This window comes from Salmo salar, chromosome 26 (genome assembly GCF_965601325.2).
Source record: "Salmo salar chromosome 26, fSalSal1, whole genome shotgun sequence".
Classification (NCBI taxonomy): Eukaryota; Metazoa; Chordata; class Actinopteri; order Salmoniformes; family Salmonidae; genus Salmo; species Salmo salar.
Window position 1 is genome coordinate 39,759,296 of NC_138316.1, and position 24,128 is coordinate 39,783,423.

The 24,128-nt window shown below is 44.0% G+C and overlaps 1 long non-coding RNA gene across 2 annotated transcripts in view; it reads right to left on the minus strand.

Moving 5' to 3' along the window:
* LOC106562399 (elongator complex protein 4) overlaps nucleotides 1-24,128 on the minus strand; it is a 179,957-nt gene that overhangs the window by 97,524 nt on the left and 58,305 nt on the right. For both annotated transcript variants that reach the window (XR_006762277.2, XR_006762280.2), the window contains exon 7: nucleotides 10,200-10,388. This is a non-coding gene — a long non-coding RNA (elongator complex protein 4). The remainder of the gene's footprint in view (nucleotides 1-10,199; nucleotides 10,389-24,128) is intronic.

Below are 24,128 nucleotides of genomic sequence, written 5' to 3' on the forward strand. Positions count from 1 at the left end.
AATATAACTATTTGTTCAGCACTTTTGAAATGTACAGCGACAGAATTGAGAACACGAGCCGTTCTTACAGTATTGTCCCTGTAAAACAAGTCAGAATCGTAGGATAAATAAAGGGGGCATATAAGCAGACAATGAAAGCTCTTACAATATTCAATGATAACATCTCTCTAACACAGGCTATAGGCTACATGTGCACCAGAAAGTCAGAACAGTAGGCGACATTAGGAGGGGAAACGGGACCAAATTATTAGGGTGAGGCACATGGGCTACTAACAACACGACATACAATTAGTATTACTTTCTTAGCTACATATCTCCCTGGCATATTACATAATTTATAGAGCAGCATACAAGACATTTTTGGACTCACCTTGTTGTGCTGTGCTCACTTGAACAGGAAGGTGGCGCGGCGGCCCTTCATGAGCAAAGTTTGTTATCAAACTTTGTCATCAAATTCTGGCATTCTCTGGATTTATGGTGCTTTCAAGACAATTGGGGTTGAATCATGATGACGTCAGTGACCTTCAGGTCGGAGCTCTAGAAAGAGGCCAGAGTTCCCGACTTGCAATTCTGAGTTGGATGACCGTTCAACATGTATTTTCCCAGTCTGAGCTTGTTTTTTTCAGAGTTCGCAGTTGTCTTGAATTCACAAAAATCACATTTCACAGTTCTGAGATTCCAGTTGTTTTGAGCGAGGCAGAAGTCATGCTGGACTGACACCATGGCCAATGCTGAATGTTTATCTTTTTAAGCTTGGAAAAGAGACCCTTAAACCCAGACTTAGGACCACACACCCACCCCACTGAACAGCAGGCTAGTGACAGGCTAGATTGTCAACTTCATTCATGATGACTGCTAGCCTGCTAGCTAAGATTTTGTCCAATCAAAGCTGCTGTAGATAGTTGAAGTACATCTAAATACATCTAAAGTCAATTCCTGACATTTAATACTAGCAAATATCCCCTGTCTTAGGTCAAATAGGATCACCACTTTATTTTAAGAATGTGAAATGTCAGAATAATAGTAGAGAGAATGATTTATTTCAGCTTTTATTTCTTTCATCACATTCCCAGTGGGTCAGAAGTTTACATACACTCAATTAGTATTTGGTAGTATTGCCTTTAAATTGTTTAACTTGGGTCAAGCATTTCAGGGAAGCCTTCCACAAGCTTCCCACAATAAGTTGGGTGAATTTTGGCCCATTCCTCCTGACAGAGCTGGTGTAACTGAGTCAGGTTTTTTAGGCCTCCTTGCACACATACACTTTTTCAGTTCTGCCCACACATTTTCTATAGCATTGAGGTCAGGGCTTTGTGATGTCCACTCCAATACCTTGAATTTGTTGTCCTTAAGCCATATCTTTGGAAGTATGCTTGGGGTCATTGTCCATTTGGAAGACCCATTTGTGACCACGCTTTAACGTCCTGACTGATGTCTTGAGATGTTGCTTCAATATATTCACTTAATTTTCCTCCCTCATGATGCCATCTATTTTGTGAAGTGCACCAGTCCCTCCTGCAGCAAAGCACCCCCACAACATGATGCTGCCACCCCCGTGCTTCACGGTTGGGATGGTGTTCTTCAGCTTGCAAGCGTCCCCCTTTTTCCTCCAAACATAACGATGGTCATTATGGCCAAACTGTTCTATTTTTGCTTCATCAGACCAGAGGACATTTCTCTAAAAAGTACGATCTTTGTCCCTGTGTGCAGTTGCAAACCATAGTCTGGCTTTTTTATGGCGGTTTTGGAGCAGTGGCTTCTTCCTTGCTGAGCGGCCTTTCAGGTTATGTCGATATAGGACTCGTTTTACTGTGGATATAGATACTTTTGTACCTGTTTCCTCCAGCATCTTCACAAGGTCCTTTGCTGTTGATCTGGGATTGATTTGCACTTTTTGCGCCAAAGTACATTCATCTCTAGGGGACGAACGAGTCTCCTTCCTAAGCGATATGACAGCTGTGTGGTCCCATGGTGTTTATACTTGCGTACTATTGTTTGTACAGATGAACGTGGTACCTTCAGGCGTTTGGAAATTTCTCCCAAGGATGAACCAGATTGAGGTCTTGGCTGATTTCTTTAGATTTTCCCATGATGTCAAGCAAAGAGGCACTGAGTTTGAAGGTAGGCCTTGAAATACATCCACAGGTACACCTCCAATTGACTCAAATGATGTCAATTAGCCTATAAGAAGCTTCTAAGGCCATGACATAATTTTCTGGAATTTTACAAGCTGTTTAAAAGGCACAGTCAACTTAGTGTATGTAAACTTCTGACCCACTGGAATTGTGATACAGTGAGTTATAAGTGAAATAATCTGTCTGTAAACAATTGTTGGAAGAATTACTTGTGTCATGCACAAAGTAGATGTCCTAACCGACTTGCCAAACCTATAGTTTGTTAACAAGAAATTTGTGGAGTGGTTGAAAATCGAGTTTTAATGACTCCAACCTAAGTGTATGTACATTTCCGACTTCAACTGTATGCGATTTGACGTAATTTTATCTGTAGCCAATGACCTTAAATCTCCTTGGATGGGCACTTCTAATGTAACTCTAAGGCAGCACCCAAGGGGCATGAATTTTCGAGCTCTACCCTTAGATTTGGCGGTGACGTAGTGTCCCCATGAGTGACAGAACACTGAGCCAATCACGGCGCAACTAGAGAACATTACCAACCCCTATGTTCTGTATTTTCCACTGGCTGCCCCGCCACCACAGAAAGCACTGAGCTAGGCTGAAACACCTGCATTTTGGAGCTGGCTTACTCAAGAGACAGAGACCAAGTTTGTATGCGGCTTTATTAACTCAATAATTATTAAACATTTTTACATTGTTTCCAAACTGATATGTGACACGTATTAATGTCAACATTACACGCAAAACATGCGTCCCCCCAAAAATAATATATATTATTATTATTTTTAGCTAGAAAGGTAGGGATCAAAACTAGTGGGGCTCTGAATGACAGGTGTGTGTAATGAGCAAGGGGACCGAGGTCCTGATTAAAGTTTCAGGTGGACTGTGGCACTGGGTGGTGTGAGGAGGCTTTCTGTGCATCACTCTTCCTCCCTGGGTGTTTAATAATGGATAGAGCGGCCAGTGTAGCCCAACTAATCCCACTGCTGCCAGTCTAGACTGTCTGTGGCTGAGAGAGACCAGACTAACCAACGAGCCCCACACTGCTGCCAGTCTAGACTGTCTGTGGCTGAGAGAGACCAGACTAACCAACGAGCCCCACACTGCTGCCAGTCTAGACTGTCTGTGGCTGAGAGAGACCAGACTAACCAACTAGCTAAATACAGCTTCCTCTATCACAGTCACATGATGCTATACCTCCAAAATCATGTGGTTGTTACAGGGTGGAGGGGGATAGAGAATCAGACCAGAGACGGACAGTCAGTGGTCACTCCCATCAGAGAAGGCATCGTTGTCCATACTACCTCTCAGGACAGGGTTAAGGGGTACCGGGTAGGGCCGGGAACATACCATTATCACAATTCTTGTTAGTATTGTGGCAAGGAAACGAAACACAAAGTGGATTTAACTTCTTTAGGAAAACAGCCCAAATGTTGGAAACAAAACCTCATTATGATGTCATCTAGAGTCCCATGTATTTATGTTCCAAGCTATAGCACACAATATTTACATACAGCAGGTTTTTAAAGCACCAAAGAGTTTGGTCTGCTTCGTGTTTGAATTTCTGCCATGTAAAAAATATTTTGGTGCGATCTTCCAAATGCCTGTCTCTCAAGAATCAAGGTAAAAAAACAACAACTGTTTTTATGAGCGTTTCGTCTTTTTGGCTTTGTGTCCTTTGCTCCTTCTGTGCTGTGTTCACTGTTCCCCTTCCCCCTGGCACACAGACACCAAGCCCTTTCCCCTTGGCACACAGACACCAAGCCCTTTCCCCCTGGCACACAGACACCAAGCCCTTCCCCCTGGCACACAGACACCAAGCCCTTTCCCCCTGGCACACAGACACCATGCCCTTTCCCCCTGGCACACAGACACCAAGCCCTTTCCCCCTGGCACACAGACACCATGCCCTTTCCCCCTGGCACACAGACACCATGCCCTTTCCCCCTGGCACACAGACACCAAGCCCTTCCCCCTGGCACACAGACACCATGCCCTTTCCCCCTGGCACACAGACACCAAGCCCTTTCCCCCTGGCACACAGACACCAAGCCCTTTCCCCCTGGCACACAGACACCATGCCCTTTCCCCCTGGCACACAGACACCATGCCCTTTCCCCCTGGCACACAGACACCGTGCCCCTTCCCCCTGGCACACAGACACCGTGCCCCTTCCCCCTGGCACACAGACACCAAGCCCCTTCCCCCTGGCACACAGACACCAAGCCCCTTCCACCAAGCCCCTTCCCCCTGGCACACAGACACCGTTCCCTTTTCCCCTGGCACACAGACACCAAGCCCCTTCCCCCTGGCACACAGACACCGTGCCCCTTCCCCCTGGCACACAGACACCAAGCCCCTTCCCCCTGTCACACAGACACCAAGCCTCTTCCCCCTGGCACACAGACACCAAGCCCCTTCCCCCTGGCACACAGACACCAAGCCCCTTCCACCAAGCCCCTTCCCCCTGGCACACAGACACCAAGCCTCTTCTACCAAGCCCCTTCCCCCTGGCACACAGACACCAAGCCCCTTCCCCCTGGCACACAGACATCAAGCCCCTTCCCCCTGGCACACAGACACCAAGCCCCTTCCCCCGGCACACAGACACCAAGCCCCTTCCCCTGGCACACAGACACCGTGCCCCTTCCCCTGGCACACAGACACCAAGCCCCTTCCGCCTGGCACACAGACACCAAGCCCCTTCCCCTGCCACTCACAACAAAGAAGAAAGATCATCTTCTTGCCCTCTGACAACAAGCAGTTTCAACTATCTATATGCATTTGAGGTTTGGTCCACCAGAATCAGTAGATTCCCCTTCTAACGATCCCCTTTTAATGTCTCAACTCCCAAAATGTAGAACAGACCCTACTAAAACAAGTGTATCAATGAACATGATCATGGAAAATGTATGCGCAGTTTCTGTTGTGCGAAGCATTGCGGTAGCACACACATCTAGCTAGCTAGCGTTCAAGTCTGTGTTTTATAAAATGTGCAATAAGCAAAAAAAGACGCAGTTATATCAGAAATTGCCAACTCGTTCTCATTCTGAGAAATAAGCATCATCTTATCCAGGAAGGCCACTTGATTTGAACATGTAAACAAAGTGAACAGGCTATGTGGTTAAAACAGACAGACAGGAGGGTGTATTCATAACTGTTCAACTGTTCTACCTTGTTAGCAAACAAACTGATCCTAGTTGGCTAGACTTTAAATATAAAGATTAGCTGGCTACTCACTAGCATGTGGTGCTTGATAGATAGGTCTCATAAATAGTGTTAATCTTCTATAATGTCTGCTACCAGAAGTTAGTTCATTACTACTGGATGTGCATTATGCCTGGTTCTGGTTACATTTGGAACAAAAAGGGCATTTTCATAGACAGACTTGAAAGACAGATCAGCGATTATTGGGTTAAACTACATTGATCAAATAAAGGTTAAACTACATTGATCAAATAATTAAATTATTAGTGGGTCTTATGGTTGCGGAAGGCTTATATTTAGCCTAGATATAATTTTATAAGCCCTGAATTCATTACATTATTGAAATGCACATTATTGACTGTTTGAAATGCAGTGTATTTGACCTGAAATTGTGCAACAAAGCTTATTTACAGAAAACGTTAAAAAAATATACTGTATATCAGGAAATCGCCCATAAATTAGAAATAAAATAAAATAAAATAAATGAAGATATGATTTTTAGGCCATATCGCCCAGCCCTACATCAGATCGGTCTGGATGTCTGTTCTAGTGAGTGTGTTTCTTTGGCTGAGTTTCTGGGAGAGCCACCGTCTGCCATATGTCCCAGCAGATGACTCTACCACCTCCACACTGAGGGTCCAGAGTAAGGACACACACACACACACACACACACACACACACACACACACACACACACACACACACACACACACACACACACACACACACACACACACACACACAAAGTAGTCAAACTTAGGCAGGAAATGCCAACAACGAACAGTGAGCAATCGTATAAAAAACGAATAATGAAAGATGAGCATTGTAAGTTTGAAGTGTGGGAGAGGTGAAAAAATGATCGTTATCGATCAATAATGACAAACCTCCTGGCACTGAGGATGGTAGCTGACTCTATAGCCACTCCTATCTGTCATATTTTTAATCTGAGCCTAGAGGAAAGTCTTTGTCCTCAGGCCTGGAGGGAAGCCAAAGTCATTCCGCTACCCAACAGTGGTAAAGTGGCCTTGGTTCTAACAGCAGACCTATCAGCTTGCTGCCAGCTCTTAGCAAACTGTTGAAAAAATTATGTTTGACCAAATACAATGCTATTTCTCTGTAAACAAATGAACAACAGACTTTCAGCATGCTTATAGAGAAGGGCACTCAACATGTACTGCACTGACACAAATGATGATTGGTTGAAAGACATTGATAATAAGAAAATTGTGGGAGCTGTACTGTTAGATTTCAGTGTGGCCTTTGATATTATTGACCATTACCTATGGTTGAGAAAACATATGTGTTATTTCTTTTCAACTTCCATATCGTGGATTCAGAGCTATCTAATTTAACTCAGAGGGTTTTCTTTAATGGAAGCTTCTCGAATGTCAAACATGTAAAGTGTGGTGTACTGCAGGGCAGCTCTCTAGGCCCTTTACTCTTATCTATTTTTACCAATGACCTGCCACTGGCATTAAACAAAGCATGTGTGTCCATGTATGCTAATTATTCAACCATATACGCGTCAGCAACCACAGCTAATGAAGTCACTGAAACCCTTAACAAAGAGTTGCAGTCTGTTTTGGAATGGGTGGTCAGTAATAAACTGGTCCTGAACATCTATACAACTAAGAGCATTGTATTTGGTACAAATCATTCCCTAAGTTCTAGACCTCAGCTGAATCTGGTTACTTGGTGTTACCTTAGATTGTTAACAGTCATGGTTAGAACATATTAATTCAATGGTTGTAAAGATGGGGAGAGGTCTGTCCACAATAAAGAGATGTTCTGCTTTTTTGACACCACACTCCACAAAGCAACTCCTGCAGCTGGCCCAGAACAGAGCATCACGTCTTGCTCTTCATTGTAATCAGAGGGCTAATATTAATACTGTGCTTGACAGTCTGTCTTGGCTAAGAGTTGAGGAAAGACTGAAGCGGCGCAGGTCCTAATCCAGGCACTTGTCATCTCCCGTCTGGATTACTGCAACTCGCTGTTGGCTGGGCTCCCTGCCTGTGCCATTAAACCCCTACAACTCATCCAGAACGCCGCAGCCCGTCTGGTGTTCAACCTTCCCAAGTTCTCTCACGTCACCCCGCTCCTCCGCTCTCTCCACTGGCTTCCAGTTGAAGCTCGCATCCGCTACAAGACCATGGTGCTTGCCTACGGAGCTGTGAGGGGAACGGCACCTCCGTACCTTCAGGCTCTGATCAGGCCCTACACCCAAACAAGGGCACTCCGTTCATCCACCTCTGGCCTGCTCGCCTCCCTACCTCTGAGGAAGCACAGTTCCCGCTCAGCCCAGTCAAAACTGTTCGCTGCTCTGGCACCCCAATGGTGGAACAAGCTCCCTCACGACGCCAGGACAGCGGAGTCAATCACCACCTTCCGGAGACACCTGAAACCCCACCTCTTCAAGGAATACCTGGGATAGGATAAAGTAATCCTTCTAACCCCCCCTTAAAAGATTTAGATGCACTATTGTAAAGTGGTTGTTCCACTGGATATTATAGGTGAATGCACCAATTTGTAAGTCGCTCTGGATAAGAGCGTCTGCTAAATGACTAAAATGTAAATGTAAAAATGTTTCTTTTAAAAACAAGAAGTGATGCAATGTGTTGTACGTTCCAAATTATTTGAATATTCAATTTACACACAGCACTGACACACATTTACCCCACTAGACATGCAACCAGGGGACTTTTCACAGTCCCCAAGCCCAGAACAAATTCTAAGAAATGTACAGTATTATACAGAGCCATGAGTGCATGGATCTCCTATCTCATATAGCGTGCAAGTGAACAACAAACCTGGTTTGAAAAAAACAAATAAAGCAACACCTCACGGGGCGAAGCCTCTCCCCCATGTGACCTACTTGTTGTGGGTATGTACTGACATGTATGTGGAACTGATAGATGAACACACACTACATGTTCATGTTTTAAATATATGGAAATTCTTGTCTTTTTCGTTATGTGTCGGACCCCATATAAGAATAGCTGTCGCCATTGGCATCGGCTAATGGGGATCCTAATAAATCTAATCAAATAGAACACACAGAATATGTATAGATGCATGTCATTACTGCAACAACAACAACCAACAACAAAGAGGATCAAATCAAATGTGTATAAGTCACATGCATCGTAAACACCAGGTGTAGACTAACAGTGAAACGGTCCTCTGAATGCAGTGAACAGTCCATTAGAGCCAAAGCCACATGCCATCCCTGCTTGTCCAATGGATGAATGGCTGAGGACTCCCAGAATAAGAGTCCAACATCGAGCCTTGTCCCATTGAGAGACTGGGTGGCTAAGCCAACATCGAGCCTTGTCCCATTGAGAGACTGGGTGGCTAAGCCAACATAGAGCCTTGTCCCATTGAGAGACTGGGTGGCTAAGCCAACATCGAGCCTTGTCCCATTGAGAGACTGGGTGGCTAAGCCAACATAGAGCCTTGTCCCATTGAGAGACTGGGTGGCTAAGCCAACATCGAGCCTTGTCCCATTGAGAGACTGGGTGGCTAAGCCAACATACTGCCTTGTCCCATTGAGAGACTGGGTGGCTAAGCCAACATAGAGCCTTGTCCCATTGAGAGACTGGGTGGCTAAGCCAACATCGAGCCTTGTCCCATTGAGAGACTGGGTGGCTAAGCCAACATCGAGCCTTGTCCCATTGAGAGACTGGGTGGCTAAGCCAACATCGAGCCTTGTCCCATTGAGAGACTGGGTGGCTAAGCCAACATCGAGCCTTGTCCCATTGAGAGACTGGGTGGCTAAGCCAACATAGTGCCTTGTCCCACAGGGTGGCATTGCCAACAAGGTCAAGAGGCCCAGTCAAAACAAAAGGGGGCAACGTAGTGCCCCACTGAGGACAGGGCAGAGCAGCCTCCAGTAGGCCCAACACACACAAGGGCGGACGGACGTGTAAACACAAACGGACACGCACACGCACACACACACACACACACACACACACACACACACACACACACACACACACACACACACACACACACACACACACACACACAAACACACAGCAAAGTGGACCACTCTTTCAATTCTGAAACAGTGAGACCCACTGGCTTCATATGACCACATACTGTAGTCTAACCCTGGTGACACTGTGCTCCAGGGTGTTGACCATACACATACTGTAGTCTAACTCTGGTGACACTGTGATCCAGGGTGTTGACCATACACATACTGTAGTCTAACCCTGGTGACACTGTGATCCAGGGTGTTGACCATACACATACTGTAGTCTAACTCTGGTGACACTGTGATCCAGGGTGTTGACCATACACATACTGTAGTCTAACTCTGGTGACACTGTGCTCCAGGGTGTTGACCATACACATATTGTAGTCTAACCCTGGTGACACTGTGATCCAGGGTGTTGACCATACACATACTGTAGTCTAACCCTGGTGACACTGTGCTCCAGGGTGTTGACCATACACATACTGTAGTCTAACCCTGGTGACACTGTGATCCAGGGTGTTGACCATAACATACTGTAGTCTAACCCTGGTGACGCTGTGCTCCAGGGTGTTGACCATACACATACTGTAGTCTAACCCTGGTGACACTGTGCTCCAGGGTGTTGACCATACACATACTGTAGTCTAACCCTGGTGACACTGTGCTCCAGGGTGTTGACCATACACATACTGTAGTCTAACCCTGGTGACACTGTGATCCAGGGTGTTGATTCCTGTTAACAGCACTACTGATAATCCATAGAACAATGATACAATGTGAAAGGTGATGAACATGAATTGAAAATGCTGGGTTGCATGTGACACACCTACGTGCCCTTTGTGACACTCTTAGTGCACGGCACATACTCTTACCTGGATGAGGTGTGAGGGCACGGTAACCACGGCGACAGAGAGCGATGACCTCAGCATGGCCCGAAGGCCGTAAAGGAAGGTGGTGAGGGCGTGGCCGTGGCTTGGGTTTTCACGGCAACATAGGTCGTCACCCCACAGGGCGGAGCCGAGGGAGTGCAGCCCGATCCGTAGGATGTTCCGTGACTTGGTCTGAGAGAGAGAGAGAAGAGAGAGGAGAGAGAGAAACACAGAGACAGAGAGCGACAGAGAGGGACAGAAAGATACTGAGAGTCTTGATATATGCCTCATATGTTGTTGAAATGACACATTATCATTGCATTTTTAACTAAAATATTGGGCATGTGTCTATGACCGTAGAGAAGACATATTATATTTCTGTTGGTAATTAAAACCCCTCACGTTGTGGTAGTAAACAAAACAGTGCAGAGTTTACAGACACTAGCAGCCCAACAGGACAGGAGAGTCTGCTCACCAGCACAGACCATCGGAACACAGCCGCCAAACGTGATTGGACACAACTGCCCAATCACAGAGGCCATCTGACAGGGGCACAATGGACCTGTCAGACAGGATTCCAATATGGCCGCCACCCAGAAACGCCGGCACATTCTTGGCACCAGAACGAGGCTGGCTGGCCAAGGGGGGCCGTGGGGAGGGGTGGTGGACGGAGGGGTAGAGTGTTATCCTCAAAGTCTTGCCCACCCTCACAAAACACCCTAAGACTATAGAATAAAGTTTCTCCCTGCTTTGGTGTTCCCTTTTTCTCAGTCTCTCGCTTTTCCTTACGTCCCAGCATGCTTTTCTCTATTCTCTCATCCCTCTTACCCTGCCTCTTTCTATGCCCTCTCTCTTTCTCTCCTCTCGTCCATTGATCTAGGGCCTTTTTCAGCTTTGGTGCTATCTAAGTTAAATAAACCTCATTGTTACTGGGAGATTCCACTGTTGGCCCTGCACAATCCCAAGGGAGGGGTATCACTCTTCTGTCCTCTTCCCTAACCCTCTCTCTCTTTCTCCTCCTCTTCTTGCCCAACTTAGTCAATCACTCAGTCATTCCTGTTGTCTTTCTCCTTTTCTATTCTCTCACACGTTTATCCCTGACTCACTTCCTGTCTGCTTGTATGTGTGTCAGAGACATCCCACCACAGTTCATCAGACCCCTGGGCCCCAGTGGGAAGGGAACCATGGTAACATGCCAGAAGCTGTTTAGTACTCCTATAGGGAGAAGCTGTTTAGTACTCCTATAGAGAGAAGCTGTTTAGTACTCCTATAGAGAGAAGCTGTTTAGTACTCCTATAGAGAGAAGCTGTTTAGTACTCCTATAGGGAGAAGCTGTTTAGTACTCCTATAGGGAGGAGCTGTTTAGTACTCCTATAGGGAGGAGCTGTTTAGTACTCCTATAGGGAGAAGCTGTTTAGTACTCCTATAGGGAGGAGCTGTTTAGTACTCCTATAGAGAGGAGCTGTTTAGTACTCCTATAGAGAGAAGCTGTTTAGTACTCCTATAGAGAGAAGCTGTTTAGTACTCCTATAGAGAGAAGCTGTTTAGTATTCCTATAGAGAGAAGCTGTTTAGTACTCCTATAGAGAGAAGCTGTTTAGTACTCCTATAGAGAGAAGCTGTTTAGTACTCCTATAGAGAGAAGCTGTTTAGTACTCCTATAGAGAGAAGCTGTTTAGTACTCCTATAGAGAGAAGCTGTTTAGTACTCCTATAGAGAGAAGCTGTTTAGTATTCCTATAGAGAGAAGCTGTTTAGTACTCCTATAGAGAGAAGCTGTTTAGTACTCCTATAGAGAGAAGCTGTTTAGTACTCCTATAGAGAGAAGCTGTTTAGTACTCCTATAGAGAGAAGCTGTTTAGTACTCCTATAGAGAGAAGCTGTTTAGTACTCCTATAGAGAGGAGCTGTTTAGTACTCCTATAGAGAGAAGCTGTTTAGTACTCCTATAGAGAGAAGCTGTTTAGTACTCCTATAGGGAGAAGCTGTTTAGTACTCCTATAGAGAGAAGCTGTTTAGTACTCCTATAGAGAGAAGCTGTTTAGTACTCCTATAGAGAGAAGCTGTTTAGTACTCCTATAGGGAGAAGCTGTTTAGTACTCCTATAGAGAGAAGTTGTTTAGTACTCCTATAGAGAGAAGCTGTTTAGTACTCCTATAGAGAGAAGCTGTTTAGTACTCCAATAGAGAGAAGCTGTTTAGTACTCCTATAGGGAGAAGCTGTTTAGTACTCCTATAGAGAGAAGATGTTTAGTACTCCTATAGAGAGAAGCTGTTTAGTACTCCTATAGGGAGAAGCTGTTTAGTACTCCTATAGAGAGAAGCTGTTTAGTACTCCTATAGAGAGAAGCTGTTTAGTACTCCTATAGAGAGAAGCTGTTTAGTACTCCTATAGGGAGAAGCTGTTTAGTACTCCTATAGAGAGGAGCTGTTTAGTACTCCTATAGAGAGAAGCTGTTTAGTACTCCTATAGAGAGAAGCTGTTTAGTACTCCTATAGAGAGGAGCTGTTTAGTACTCCTATAGAGAGAAGCTGTTTAGTACTCCTATAGAGAGGAGCTGTTTAGTACTCCTATAGGGAGAAGCTGTTTAGTACTCCTATAGGGAGAAGCTGTTTAGTACTCCTATAGGGAGAAGCTGTTTAGTACTCCTATAGGGAGAAGCTGTTTAGTACTCCTATAGAGAGAAGCTGTTTAGTACTCCTATAGAGAGAAGCTGTTTAGTACTCCTATAGGGAGAAGCTGTTTAGTACTCCTATAGGGAGGAGCTGTTTAGTACTCCTATAGGGAGAAGCTGTTTACTACTCCTATAGAGAGAAGCTGTTTAGTACTCCTATAGAGAGGAGCTGTTTAGTACTCCTATAGAGAGAAGCTGTTTAGTACTCCTATAGGGAGAAGCTGTTTAGTACTCCTATAGAGAGGAGCTGTTTAGTACTCCTATAGAGAGAAGCTGTTTAGTACTCCTATAGAGAGAAGCTGTTTAGTACTCCTATAGGGAGAAGCTGTTTAGTACTCCTATAGGGAGGAGCTGTTTAGTACTCCTATAGAGAGAAGCTGTTTAGTACTCCTATAGAGAGAAGCTGTTTAGTACTCCTATAGGGAGGAGCTGTTTAGTACTCCTATAGGGAGGAGCTGTTTAGTACTCCTATAGAGAGAAGCTGTTTAGTACTCCTATAGAGAGAAGCTGTTTAGTACTCCTATAGGGAGAAGCTGTTTAGTACTCCTATAGGGAGGAGCTGTTTAGTACTCCTATAGAGAGAAGCTGTTTAGTACTCCTATAGGGAGGAGCTGTTTAGTACTCCTATAGAGAGAAGCTGTTTAGTACTCCTATAGAGAGAAGCTGTTTAGTACTCCTATAGAGAGAAGCTGTTTAGTACTCCTATAGAGAGAAGCTGTTTAGTACTCCTATAGAGAGAAGCTGTTTAGTACTCCTATAGAGAGAAGCTGTTTAGTACTCCTATAGGGAGAAGCTGTTTAGTATTCCTATAGAGAGAAGCTGTTTAGTACTCCTATAGAGAGAAGCTGTTTAGTACTCCTATAGAGAGAAGCTGTTTAGTATTCCTATAGAGAGAAGCTGTTTAGTACTCCTATAGAGAGAAGCTGTTTAGTACTCCTATAGGGAGGAGCTGTTTAGTACTCCTATAGAGAGGAGCTGTTTAGTACTCCTATAGAGAGAAGCTGTTTAGTACTCCTATAGAGAGAAGCTGTTTAGTACTCCTATAGGGAGAAGCTGTTTAGTACTCCTATAGGGAGGAGCTGTTTAGTACTCCTATAGAGAGAAGCTGTTTAGTACTCCTATAGAGAGAAGCTGTTTAGTACTCCTATAGGGAGGAGCTGTTTAGTACTCCTATAGAGAGGAGCTGTTTAGTACTCCTATAGAGAGAAGCTGTTTAGTACTCCTATAGAGAGAAGCTGTTTAGTACTCCTATAGGGAGAAGCTGTTTAGTACTCCTATAGGGAGGAGCTGTTTAGTACTCCTATAGAGAGAAGCTGTTTAGTACTCCTATAGGGAGGAGCTGTTTAGTACTCCTATAGGGAGGAGCTGTTTAGTACTCCTATAGGGAGGAGCTGTTTAGTACTCCTATAGAGAGAAGCTGTTTAGTACTCCTATAGAGAGAAGCTGTTTAGTACTCCTATAGAGAGAAGCTGTTTAGTACTCCTATAGAGAGAAGCTGTTTAGTACTCCTATAGAGAGAAGCTGTTTAGTACTCCTATAGAGAGAAGCTGTTTAGTACTCCTATAGAGAGAAGCTGTTTAGTACTCCTATAGAGAGAAGCTGTTTAGTACTCCTATAGAGAGAAGCTGTTTAGTACTCCTATAGAGAGAAGCTGTTTAGTACTCCTATAGAGAGAAGCTGTTTAGTACTCCTATAGGGAGGAGCTGTTTAGTACTCCTATAGGGAGGAGCTGTTTAGTACTCCTATAGAGAGAAGCTGTTTAGTACTCCTATAGAGAGAAGCTGTTTAGTACTCCTATAGAGAGAAGCTGTTTAGTACTCCTATAGAGAGAAGCTGTTTAGTACTCCTATAGGGAGAAGCTGTTTAGTACTCCTATAGAGAGAAGCTGTTTAGTACTCCTATAGAGAGAAGCTGTTTAGTACTCCTATAGAGAGAAGCTGTTTAGTACTCCTATAGAGAGGAGCTGTTTAGTACTCCTATAGAGAGAAGCTGTTTAGTACTCCTATAGAGAGAAGCTGTTTAGTACTCCTATAGGGAGAAGCTGTTTAGTACTCCTATAGGGAGGAGCTGTTTAGTACTCCTATAGAGAGAAGCTGTTTAGTACTCCTATAGAGAGAAGCTGTTTAGTACTCCTATAGAGAGAAGCTGTTTAGTACTCCTATAGAGAGAAGCTGTTTAGTACTCCTATAGGGAGAAGCTGTTTAGTACTCCTATAGAGAGAAGCTGTTTAGTACTCCTATAGAGAGAAGCTGTTTAGTACTCCTATAGAGAGGAGCTGTTTAGTACTCCTATAGGGAGGAGCTGTTTAGTACTCCTATAGAGAGAAGCTGTTTAGTACTCCTATAGAGAGAAGCTGTTTAGTACTCCTATAGGGAGAAGCTGTTTAGTACTCCTATAGGGAGGAGCTGTTTAGTACTCCTATAGAGAGAAGCTGTTTAGTACTCCTATAGGGAGAAGCTGTTTAGTACTCCTATAGAGAGAAGCTGTTTAGTACTCCTATAGAGAGAAGCTGTTTAGTACTCCTATAGAGAGAAGCTGTTTAGTACTCCTATAGGGAGAAGCTGTTTAGTACTCCTATAGAGAGAAGCTGTTTAGTACTCCTATAGAGAGAAGCTGTTTAGTACTCCTATAGAGAGAAGCTGTTTAGTACTCCTATAGAGAGAAGCTGTTTAGTACTCCTATAGAGAGAAGCTGTTTAGTACTCCTATAGAGAGAAGCTGTTTAGTACTCCTATAGGGAGAAGCTGTTTAGTACTCCTATAGGGAGGAGCTGTTTAGTACTCCTATAGAGAGGAGCTGTTTAGTACTCCTATAGGGAGAAGCTGTTTAGTACTCCTATAGGGAGGAGCTGTTTAGTACTCCTATAGGGAGTCGGGGAACAGTGCCAGAACACAGCCCAAACCCACCAACCAGAGCCCCACCATACAGCCAAGCTGTTCTGCCCCAAAATAAAAGACCCCTGACAGTCAAGCCAGAAAACACCAAAACACCAAAAGAAGGAGTAACATCTAGGGCCCAAAGAGACTACATTATGAAGTGATAATATTATGCCTGGTTTCTGTAGCCAACATCCAAGGCAAACAGTATGATCAGGGCTGTAAACACACACACACACAGTCATGCCTATACTGGAAATTCTTCTGACGGTGCCCATGTCCATCTGTGCCTGTCTGCATTCCTCTGCTCTGCCAAAAGCGCTTTGATGATGTCAGTGCTTAATCTGGCGAATGATTGACAGCGCTGGGTCAGGGGGGGTAATCCTGTGTGTGAGTGACAGGGGGAGGGGGGGTGGGAGGGGGCTCCAGGTGAGGAGCAGAGGGGTCACAGTATCTCTCCACAGGTCCACACACCTCAGTGGAAAAACTCAAATAGAAACACCGAGAGAGACAGATGGCAATACTGACATTCTGAAGAGGATTGATAATCATTAAAAACAAAGATATGTTTCAAAATGACACACACACACACACACACACACACACACACACACACACACACACACACACACACACACACACACACACACACACACACACACACACACACACACACACACACACACACACACACACACACACACACACACACACACAGCTGTCTGCTCTGCTGCCAGCATCACCATAACACTGATGAAGTCATTCTAGTCAGGTGAGAGGAATTAACATGGTAACTTGAAGAGGGGTGATGGGAAGGGCAATTATTTGATATGAAAGAGAGGATAGCAAACATTGGAGAGGAGCAGGTTAGAGTATAGCTAAAAGTATAGAGGAGCAGGTTAGAGTATAGCTAACAGTAGAGAGGAGCAGGTTAGAGTATAGCTAACAGTAGAGAGGAGCAGGTTAGAGTATATCTAACAGTAGAGAGGAGCAGGTTAGAGTATATCTAACAGTAGAGAGGAGCAGGTTAGAGTATATCTAACAGTAGAGAGGAGCAGGTTAGAGTATATCTAACAGTAGAGAGGATCAGGTTAGAGTATAGCTAACAGTAGAGAGGAGCAGGTTAGAGTATATCTAACAGTAGAGAGGAGCAGGTTAGAGTATATCTAACAGTAGAGAGGAGCAGGTTAGAGTATAGCTAACAGTAGAGAGGAGCAGGTTAGAGTATAGCTAACAGTAGAGAGGAGCAGGTTAGAGTATAGCTAACAGCAGAGAGGAGCAGGTTAGAGTATAGCTAACAGTAGAGAGGAGCAGGTTAGAGTATAGCTAACAGTAGAGAGGAGCAGGTTAGAGTATAGCTAACAGTAGAGAGGAGCAGGTTAGAGTATATCTAACAGTAGAGAGGAGCAGGTTAGAGTATAGCTAACAGTAGAGAGGAGCAGGTTAGAGTATAGAAGGTTAGAGTATAGCTAACAGCAGAGAGGAGCAGGTTAGAGTATAGCTAACAGTAGAGAGGAGCAGGTTAGAGTATAGCTAACAGTAGAGAGGAGCAGGTTAGAGTATAGCTAACAGCAGAGAGGAGCAGGATAGAGTATAGCTAACAGTAGAGAGGAGCAGGTTAGAGTATAGCTAACAGTAGAGAAGAGCAGGTTAGAGTATAGCTAACAGATGAGTGGAGCAGGTTAGAGTATAGCTAAAAGAAGAGAGGAGCAGGTTAGAGTATAGAAGGTTTGAGTATAGCAAACAGCAGTGAGGAGCAGGTTAGAGTATAGCTAACAGCAGGGAGGAGCAGGTTAGAGTATAGAAGTTTAGAGTATAAATAACTGAAGAGAGGAGCAGGTTAGAGTATAGCTAACAGTAGAGAGGAGCAGGTTAGAGTATAGCTAACAGTAGAGAGGAGCAGGTTAGAGTATAGCTAACAGTAGAGAGGAGCAGGTTAGATTATAGCTAACAGCAGAGAGGAGCAGGTTAGAGTATAGAAGGTTAGAGTATAGCTAACAGCAGAGAGGAGCAGGTTAGAGTATAGCTAACAGAAGAGAGGAGCAGGTTAGATTATAGCTAACAGCAGAGAGGAGCAGGTTAGAGTATAGAAGGTTTGAGTATAGCAAACAGCAGTGAGGAGCAGGTTAGAGTATAGAAGGTTAGAGTATAAATAACAGCAGCAAAGAGCAGGTTAGAGTATAGCTAACGGTGGAGAGGAGCAGGTTAGAGTATAGCTAACAGTAGAGAGGAGCAGGTTAGAGTATAGAAGGTTAGAGTATAGCTAACAGTAGAGAGGAGCAGGATAGAGTATAGAAGGTTAGAGTATATCTAACAGTAGAGAGGAGCAGGTTAGAGTATAGAAGGTTAGAGTATAGCTAACAGTAGAGAAGAGCAGGTTAGAGTATAGCTAACAGCAGAGAGGAGCAGGTTAGAGTATAGCTAACAGTAGAGAGGAGCAGGTTAGAGTATAGCTAATAGGAGAGAGGAGCAGGTTAGAGTATAGCTAATAGGAGAGAGGAGCAGGTTAGAGTATAGCTAACTGTAGAGAGGACCAGGTTAGAGTATAGCTAACAGTAGAGAGGAGCAGGTTAGAGTATAGCTAACAGTAGAGAGGAGCAGGTTAGAGTATAGCTAATAGTAGAGAGGAGCAGGTTAGAGTATAGCTAACAGTAGAGAGGAGCAGGTTAGAGTATAGCTAACAGTAGAGAGGAACAGGTTAGAGTATAGCTAACAGATCAGTGGAGCAGGTTAGAGTATAGCTAAAAGAAGAGAGGAGTAGGTTAGAGTATAGAAGGTTAGAGTATAGCTAACAGTAGAGAGGAGCAGGTTAGAGTACAGCTAACAGTAGAGAGGAGCAGGTTAGAGTATAGCTAACAGTAGAGAGGAGCAGGTTAGAGTATAGCTAACAGTAGAGAGGAGCAGGTTAGAGTATAGCTAACAGTAGAGAGGAGCAGGTTAGAGTATAGCTAACAGAAGAGAGGAGCAGGTTAGATTATAGCTAACAGTAGAGAGGAGCATGTTAGAGTATAGAAAGTTAGAGTATAGCTAACTGTAGAGAGGAGCAGGTTAGAGTATACCTAACAGCAGAGAGGAGCAGGTTAGAGTATAGAAGGTTTGAGTATAGCAAACAGCAGTGAGGAGCAGTTTAGAGTATAGCTAACAGCAGGGACGAGCAGGTTAGAGTATAGAAGGTTAGAGTATAAATAACAGCAGCAAGGAGCAGGTTAGAGTATAGCTAACGGTGGAGAGGAGCAGGTTAGAGTATAGCTAACAGTAGAGAGGAGCAGATTAGACTATAAAAGGTTAGAGTATATCTAACAGCAGAGAGGAGCAGGTTAGAGTATAGAAGGTTAGAGTATAGCTAACAGTAGAGAGGAGCAGGATAGAGTATAGAAGGTTAGAGTATATCTAACAGTAGAGAGGAGCAGGTTAGAGTATAGAAGGTTAGAGTATATCTAACAGTAGAGAGGAGCAGGTTAGAGTATAGAAGGTTAGAGTATATCTAACAGTAGAAAGGGGCAGGTTAGAGTATAGCTAACAGTAGAGAGGAGCAGGTTAGAGTATAGCTAACAGTAGAGAGGAGAAGGTTAGAGTATATCTAACAGCAGAGAGGAGCAGGTTAGAGTATATCTAACAGTAGAGAGGAGCATGTTAGAGTATAGCTAACAGCAGAGAGGAGCAGGTTAGAGTATAGCTAACAGTAGAGAGGAGCAGGTTAGAGTATAGCTAACAGTAGAGAAGAGCAGGTTAGAGTATAGCTAACAGTAGAGAGGAGCAGGTTAGAGTATAGCTAATAGGAGAGAGGAGCAGGTTAGAGTATAGCTAACTGTAGAGAGGAGCAGGTTAGAGTATAGCTAACAGTAGAGAGGAGCAGGTTAGAGTATAGCTAACAGTAGAGAGGAGCAGGTTAGAGTATAGCTAACAGTAGAGAGGAGCAGGTTAGAGTATAGCTAATAGTAGAGAGGAGCAGGTTAGAGTATAGCTAACAGTAGAGAGGAGCAGGTTAGAGTATAGCTAACAGTAGAGAGGAGCAGGTTAGAGTATAGCTAACAGTAGAGAGGAACAGGTTAGAGTATAGCTAACAGATGAGTGGAGCAGGTTAGAGTATAGCTAAAAGAAGAGAGGAGTAGGTTAGAGTATAGAAGGTTAGAGTATAGCTAACAGTAGAGAGGAGCAGGTTAGAGTATAGCTAACAGTAGAGAGGAGCAGGTTAGAGTATAGCTAACAGTAGAAAGGGGCAGGTTAGAGTATAGCTAACAGTAGAGAGGAGCAGGTTAGAGTATAGCTAACAGTAGAAAGGGGCAGGTTAGAGTATAGCTAACAGTAGAGAGGAGCAGGTTAGAGTATAGCTAACAGTAGAGAGGAGCAGGTTAGAGTATATCTAACAGTAGAGAGGAGCAGGTTAGAGTATAGCTAACAGAAGAGAGGAGCAGGTTAGAGTATAGCTAACAGTAGAGAGGAGCAGGTTAGAGTATAGCTAACAGAAGAGAGGAGCAGGTTAGATTATAGCTAACAGTAGAGAGGAGCATGTTAGAGTATAGAAAGTTAGAGTATAGCTAACTGTAGAGAGGAGCAGGTTAGAGTATACCTAACAGCAGAGAGGAGCAGGTTAGAGTATAGAAGGTTCGAGTATAGCAAACAGCAGTGAGGAGCAGTTTAGAGTATAGCTAACAGCAGGGAGGAGCAGGTTAGAGTATAAAGGTTAGAGTATAAATAACAGCAGCAAGGAGCAGGTTAGAGTATAGCTAACGGTGGAGAGGAGCAGGTTAGAGTATAGCGAACAGTAGAGAGGAGCAGGTTAGACTATAAAAGGTTAGAGTATATCTAACAGCAGAGAGGAGCAGGTTAGAGTATAGAAGGTTAGAGTATAGCTAACAGTAGAGAGGAGCAGGATAGAGTATAGAAGGTTAGAGTATATCTAACAGTAGAGAGGAGCAGGTTAGAGTATAGCTAACAGCAGAGAGGAGCAGGTTAGAGTATAGCTGACAGTGGAGAGGAGCAGGTTAGAGTATAGCTAACAGTAGAGAAGAGCAGGTTAGAGTATAGAAGGTTAGAGTATATCTAACAGCAGAGAGGAGCAGGTTAGAGTATAGCTAACAGTAGAGAGGAGCAGGTTAGAATATAGCTAACAGAAGAGAGGAGCAGGTTAGAGTATAGCTAACAGTAGAGAGGAGCAGGTTAGAGTATAGCTAACAGAAGAGAGGAGCATGTTAGAGTATAGAAAGTTAGAGTATAGCTAACTGTAGAGAGGAGCAGGTTAGAGTATAGCTAACAGTAGAGAGGAGCAGGTTAGAGTATAGCTAACAGTAGAGAGGAGCAGGTTAGAGTATATCTAACAGTAGAGAGGAGCAGGTTAGAGTATATCTAACAGTAGAGAGGAGCAGGTTAGAGTATAGCTAACAGAAGAGAGGAGCAGGTTAGAGTATAGCTAACAGTAGAGAGGAGCAGGTTAGAGTATAGCTAACAGAAGAGAGGAGCAGGTTAGAGTATACCTAACAGTAGAGAAGAGCAGGTTATAGTATAGCTAACAGGAGAGAGGAGCAGGTTAGAGTATAGCTAACAGTAGAGAGGAGCAGGTTAGAGTATATCTAACAGTAGAGAGGAGCATGTTAGAGTATAGAAGGTTAGAGTATGTCTAACAGTAGAGAGGAGCAGGTTAGAGTATAGCTAACAGAAGAGAGGAGCAGGTTAGATTATAGCTAACAGTAGAGAGGAGCATGTTAGAGTATAGAAAGTTAGAGTATAGCTAACTGTAGAGAGGAGCAGGTTAGAGTATACCTAACAGCAGAGAGGAGCAGGTTAGAGTATAGAAGGTTCGAGTATAGCAAACAGCAGTGAGGAGCAGTTTAGAGTATAGCTAACAGCAGGGAGGAGCAGGTTAGAGTATAGAAGGTTAGAGTATAAATAACAGCAGCAAGGAGCAGGTTAGAGTATAGCTAACGGTGGAGAGGAGCAGGTTAGAGTATAGCGAACAGTAGAGAGGAGCAGGTTAGACTATAAAAGGTTATAGTATATCTAACAGCAGAGAGGAGCAGGATAGAGTATAGAAGGTTAGAGTATATCTAACAGTAGAGAGGAGCAGGTTTGAGTATAGCTAACAGCAGAGAGGAGCAGGTTAGAATATAGCTGACAGTGGAGAGGAGCAGGTTAGAGTATAGCTAACAGTAGAGAAGAGCAGGTTAGAGTATAGAAGGTTAGAGTATATCTAACAGCAGAGAGGAGCAGGTTAGAGTATAGCTAACAGTAGAGAGGAGCAGGTTAGAGTATAGCTAACAGTAGAGAAGAGCAGGTTAGAGTATAGCTAACAGTAGAGAGGAGCAGGTTAGAGTATAGCTAATAGGAGAGAGGAGCAGGTTAGAGTATAGCTAACTGTAGAGAGGAGCAGGTTAGAGTATAGCTAACAGTAGAGAGGAGCAGGTTAGAGTATAGCTAACAGCAGAGAGGAGCAGGTTAGAGTATAGCTAACAGTGGAGAGGAGCAGGTTAGAGTATAGCTAACATTAGAGAAGAGCAGGTTAGAGTATAGAAGGTTAGAGTATATCTAACAGAAGAGAGGAGCAGGTTAGAGTATAGCTAACAGTAGAGAGGAGCAGGTTAGAGTATAGCTAACAGTAGAGAAGAGCAGGTTAGAGTATAGCTAACAGTGGAGAGGAGCAGGTTAGAGTATAGCTAACAGTAGAGAGGAGCAGGTTAGAATATATCTAACAGTAGAGAAGAGCAGGTTAGAGTATAGCTAACAGCAGAGAGGAGCAGGTTAGAGTATAGCTAACAGTGGAGAGGAGCAGGTTAGAGTATAGCTAACAGTAGAGAAGAGCTGGTTAGAGTATAGCTAACAGATGAGTGGAGCAGGTTAGAGTATAGCTAAAAGAAGAGAGGAGTAGGTTAGAGTATAGAAGGTTAGAGTATAGCTAACAGCAGAGAGGAGCAGGTTAGAGTATAGGTAACAGTGGAGATGAGCAGGTTAGAGTATAGAAGGTTAGAGTATACCTAACAGCAGAGAGGAGCAGGTTAGAGTATAGAAGGTTTGAGTATAGCAAACAGCAGTGAGGAGCAGGTTAGAGTATAGCTAACAGCAGTGAGGAGCAGGTTAGAGTATAGCTAACAGTAGAGAGGAGCAGGTTAGAGTATAGCTAACAGTAGAGAGGAGCAGGTTAGAGTATAGCTAACAGTAGAGAGGAGCAGGTTAGAGTATAGCTAACAGTAGATAGGAACAGGTTAGAGTATAGCTAACAGATGAGTGGAGCAGGTTAGAGTATAGCTAAAAGAAGAGAGGAGTAGGTTAGAGTATAGAAGGTTAGAGTATAGCTAACAGTAGAGAGGAGCAGGTTAGAGTATAGCTAACAGGAGAGAGGAGCAGGTTAGAGTGTAGCTAACAGTAGAGAGGAGCAGGTTAGAGTATAGCTAACAGGAGAGAGGAGCAGGTTAGAGCATAGCTAACAGTAGAGAGGAGCAGGTTAGAGTATAGCTAACAGCAGTGAGGAGCAGGTTAGAGTATAGCTAACAGTAGAGAGGAGCAGGTTAGAGTATAGCTAACAGTAGAGAGGAGCAGGTTAGAGTATAGCTAACAGTAGAGAGGAACAGGTTAGAGTATAGCTAACAGATGAGTGGAGCAGGTTAGAGTATAGCTAAAAGAAGAGAGGAGTAGGTTAGAGTATAGAAGGTTAGAGTATAGCTAACAGTAGAGAGGAGCAGGTTAGAGTATAGCTAACAGTAGAGAGGAGCAGGTTAGAGTATAGCTAACAGTAGAGAGGAGCAGGTTAGAGTATAGCTAACTATAGCTAACAGTAGAGAGGAGCAGGTTAGAGTATATCTAACAGTAGAGAGGAGCAGGTTAGAGTATAGCTAACAGTAGAGAGGAGCATGTTAGAGTATAGAAGGTTAGAGTATATCTAACAGTAGAGAGGAGCAGGTTAGAGTATAGCTAACAGTAGAGAGAAGCAGGTTAGAGTATAGCTAACAGTAGAGAGGAGCAGGTTAGAGTATAGCTAACAGTAGAGAGGAGCAGGTTAGAGAATAGCTAACAGTAGAGAGGAGCAGGTTAGAGTATACCTAACAGTAGAGAGGAGCAGGTTAGAGTATAGCTAACAGTAGAGAGGAGCAGGTTAGTGTATAGCTAACAGTAGAGAGGAGCAGGTTTGAGTATATCTAACAGTAGAGAGTAGCAGGTTAGAGTATAGCTAACAGGAGAGAGGAGCAGGTTAGAGTGTAGCTAACAGTAGAGAGGAGCAGGTTAGAGTATAGCTAACAGGAGAGAGGAGCAGGTTAGAGTATAGCTAACAGTAGAGAGGAGCAGGTTAGAGTATAGCTAACAGCAGTGAGGAGCAGGTTAGAGTATAGCTAACAGTAGAGAGGAGCAGGTTAGAGTATAGCTAACAGTAGAGAGGAGCAGGTTAGAGTATAGCTAA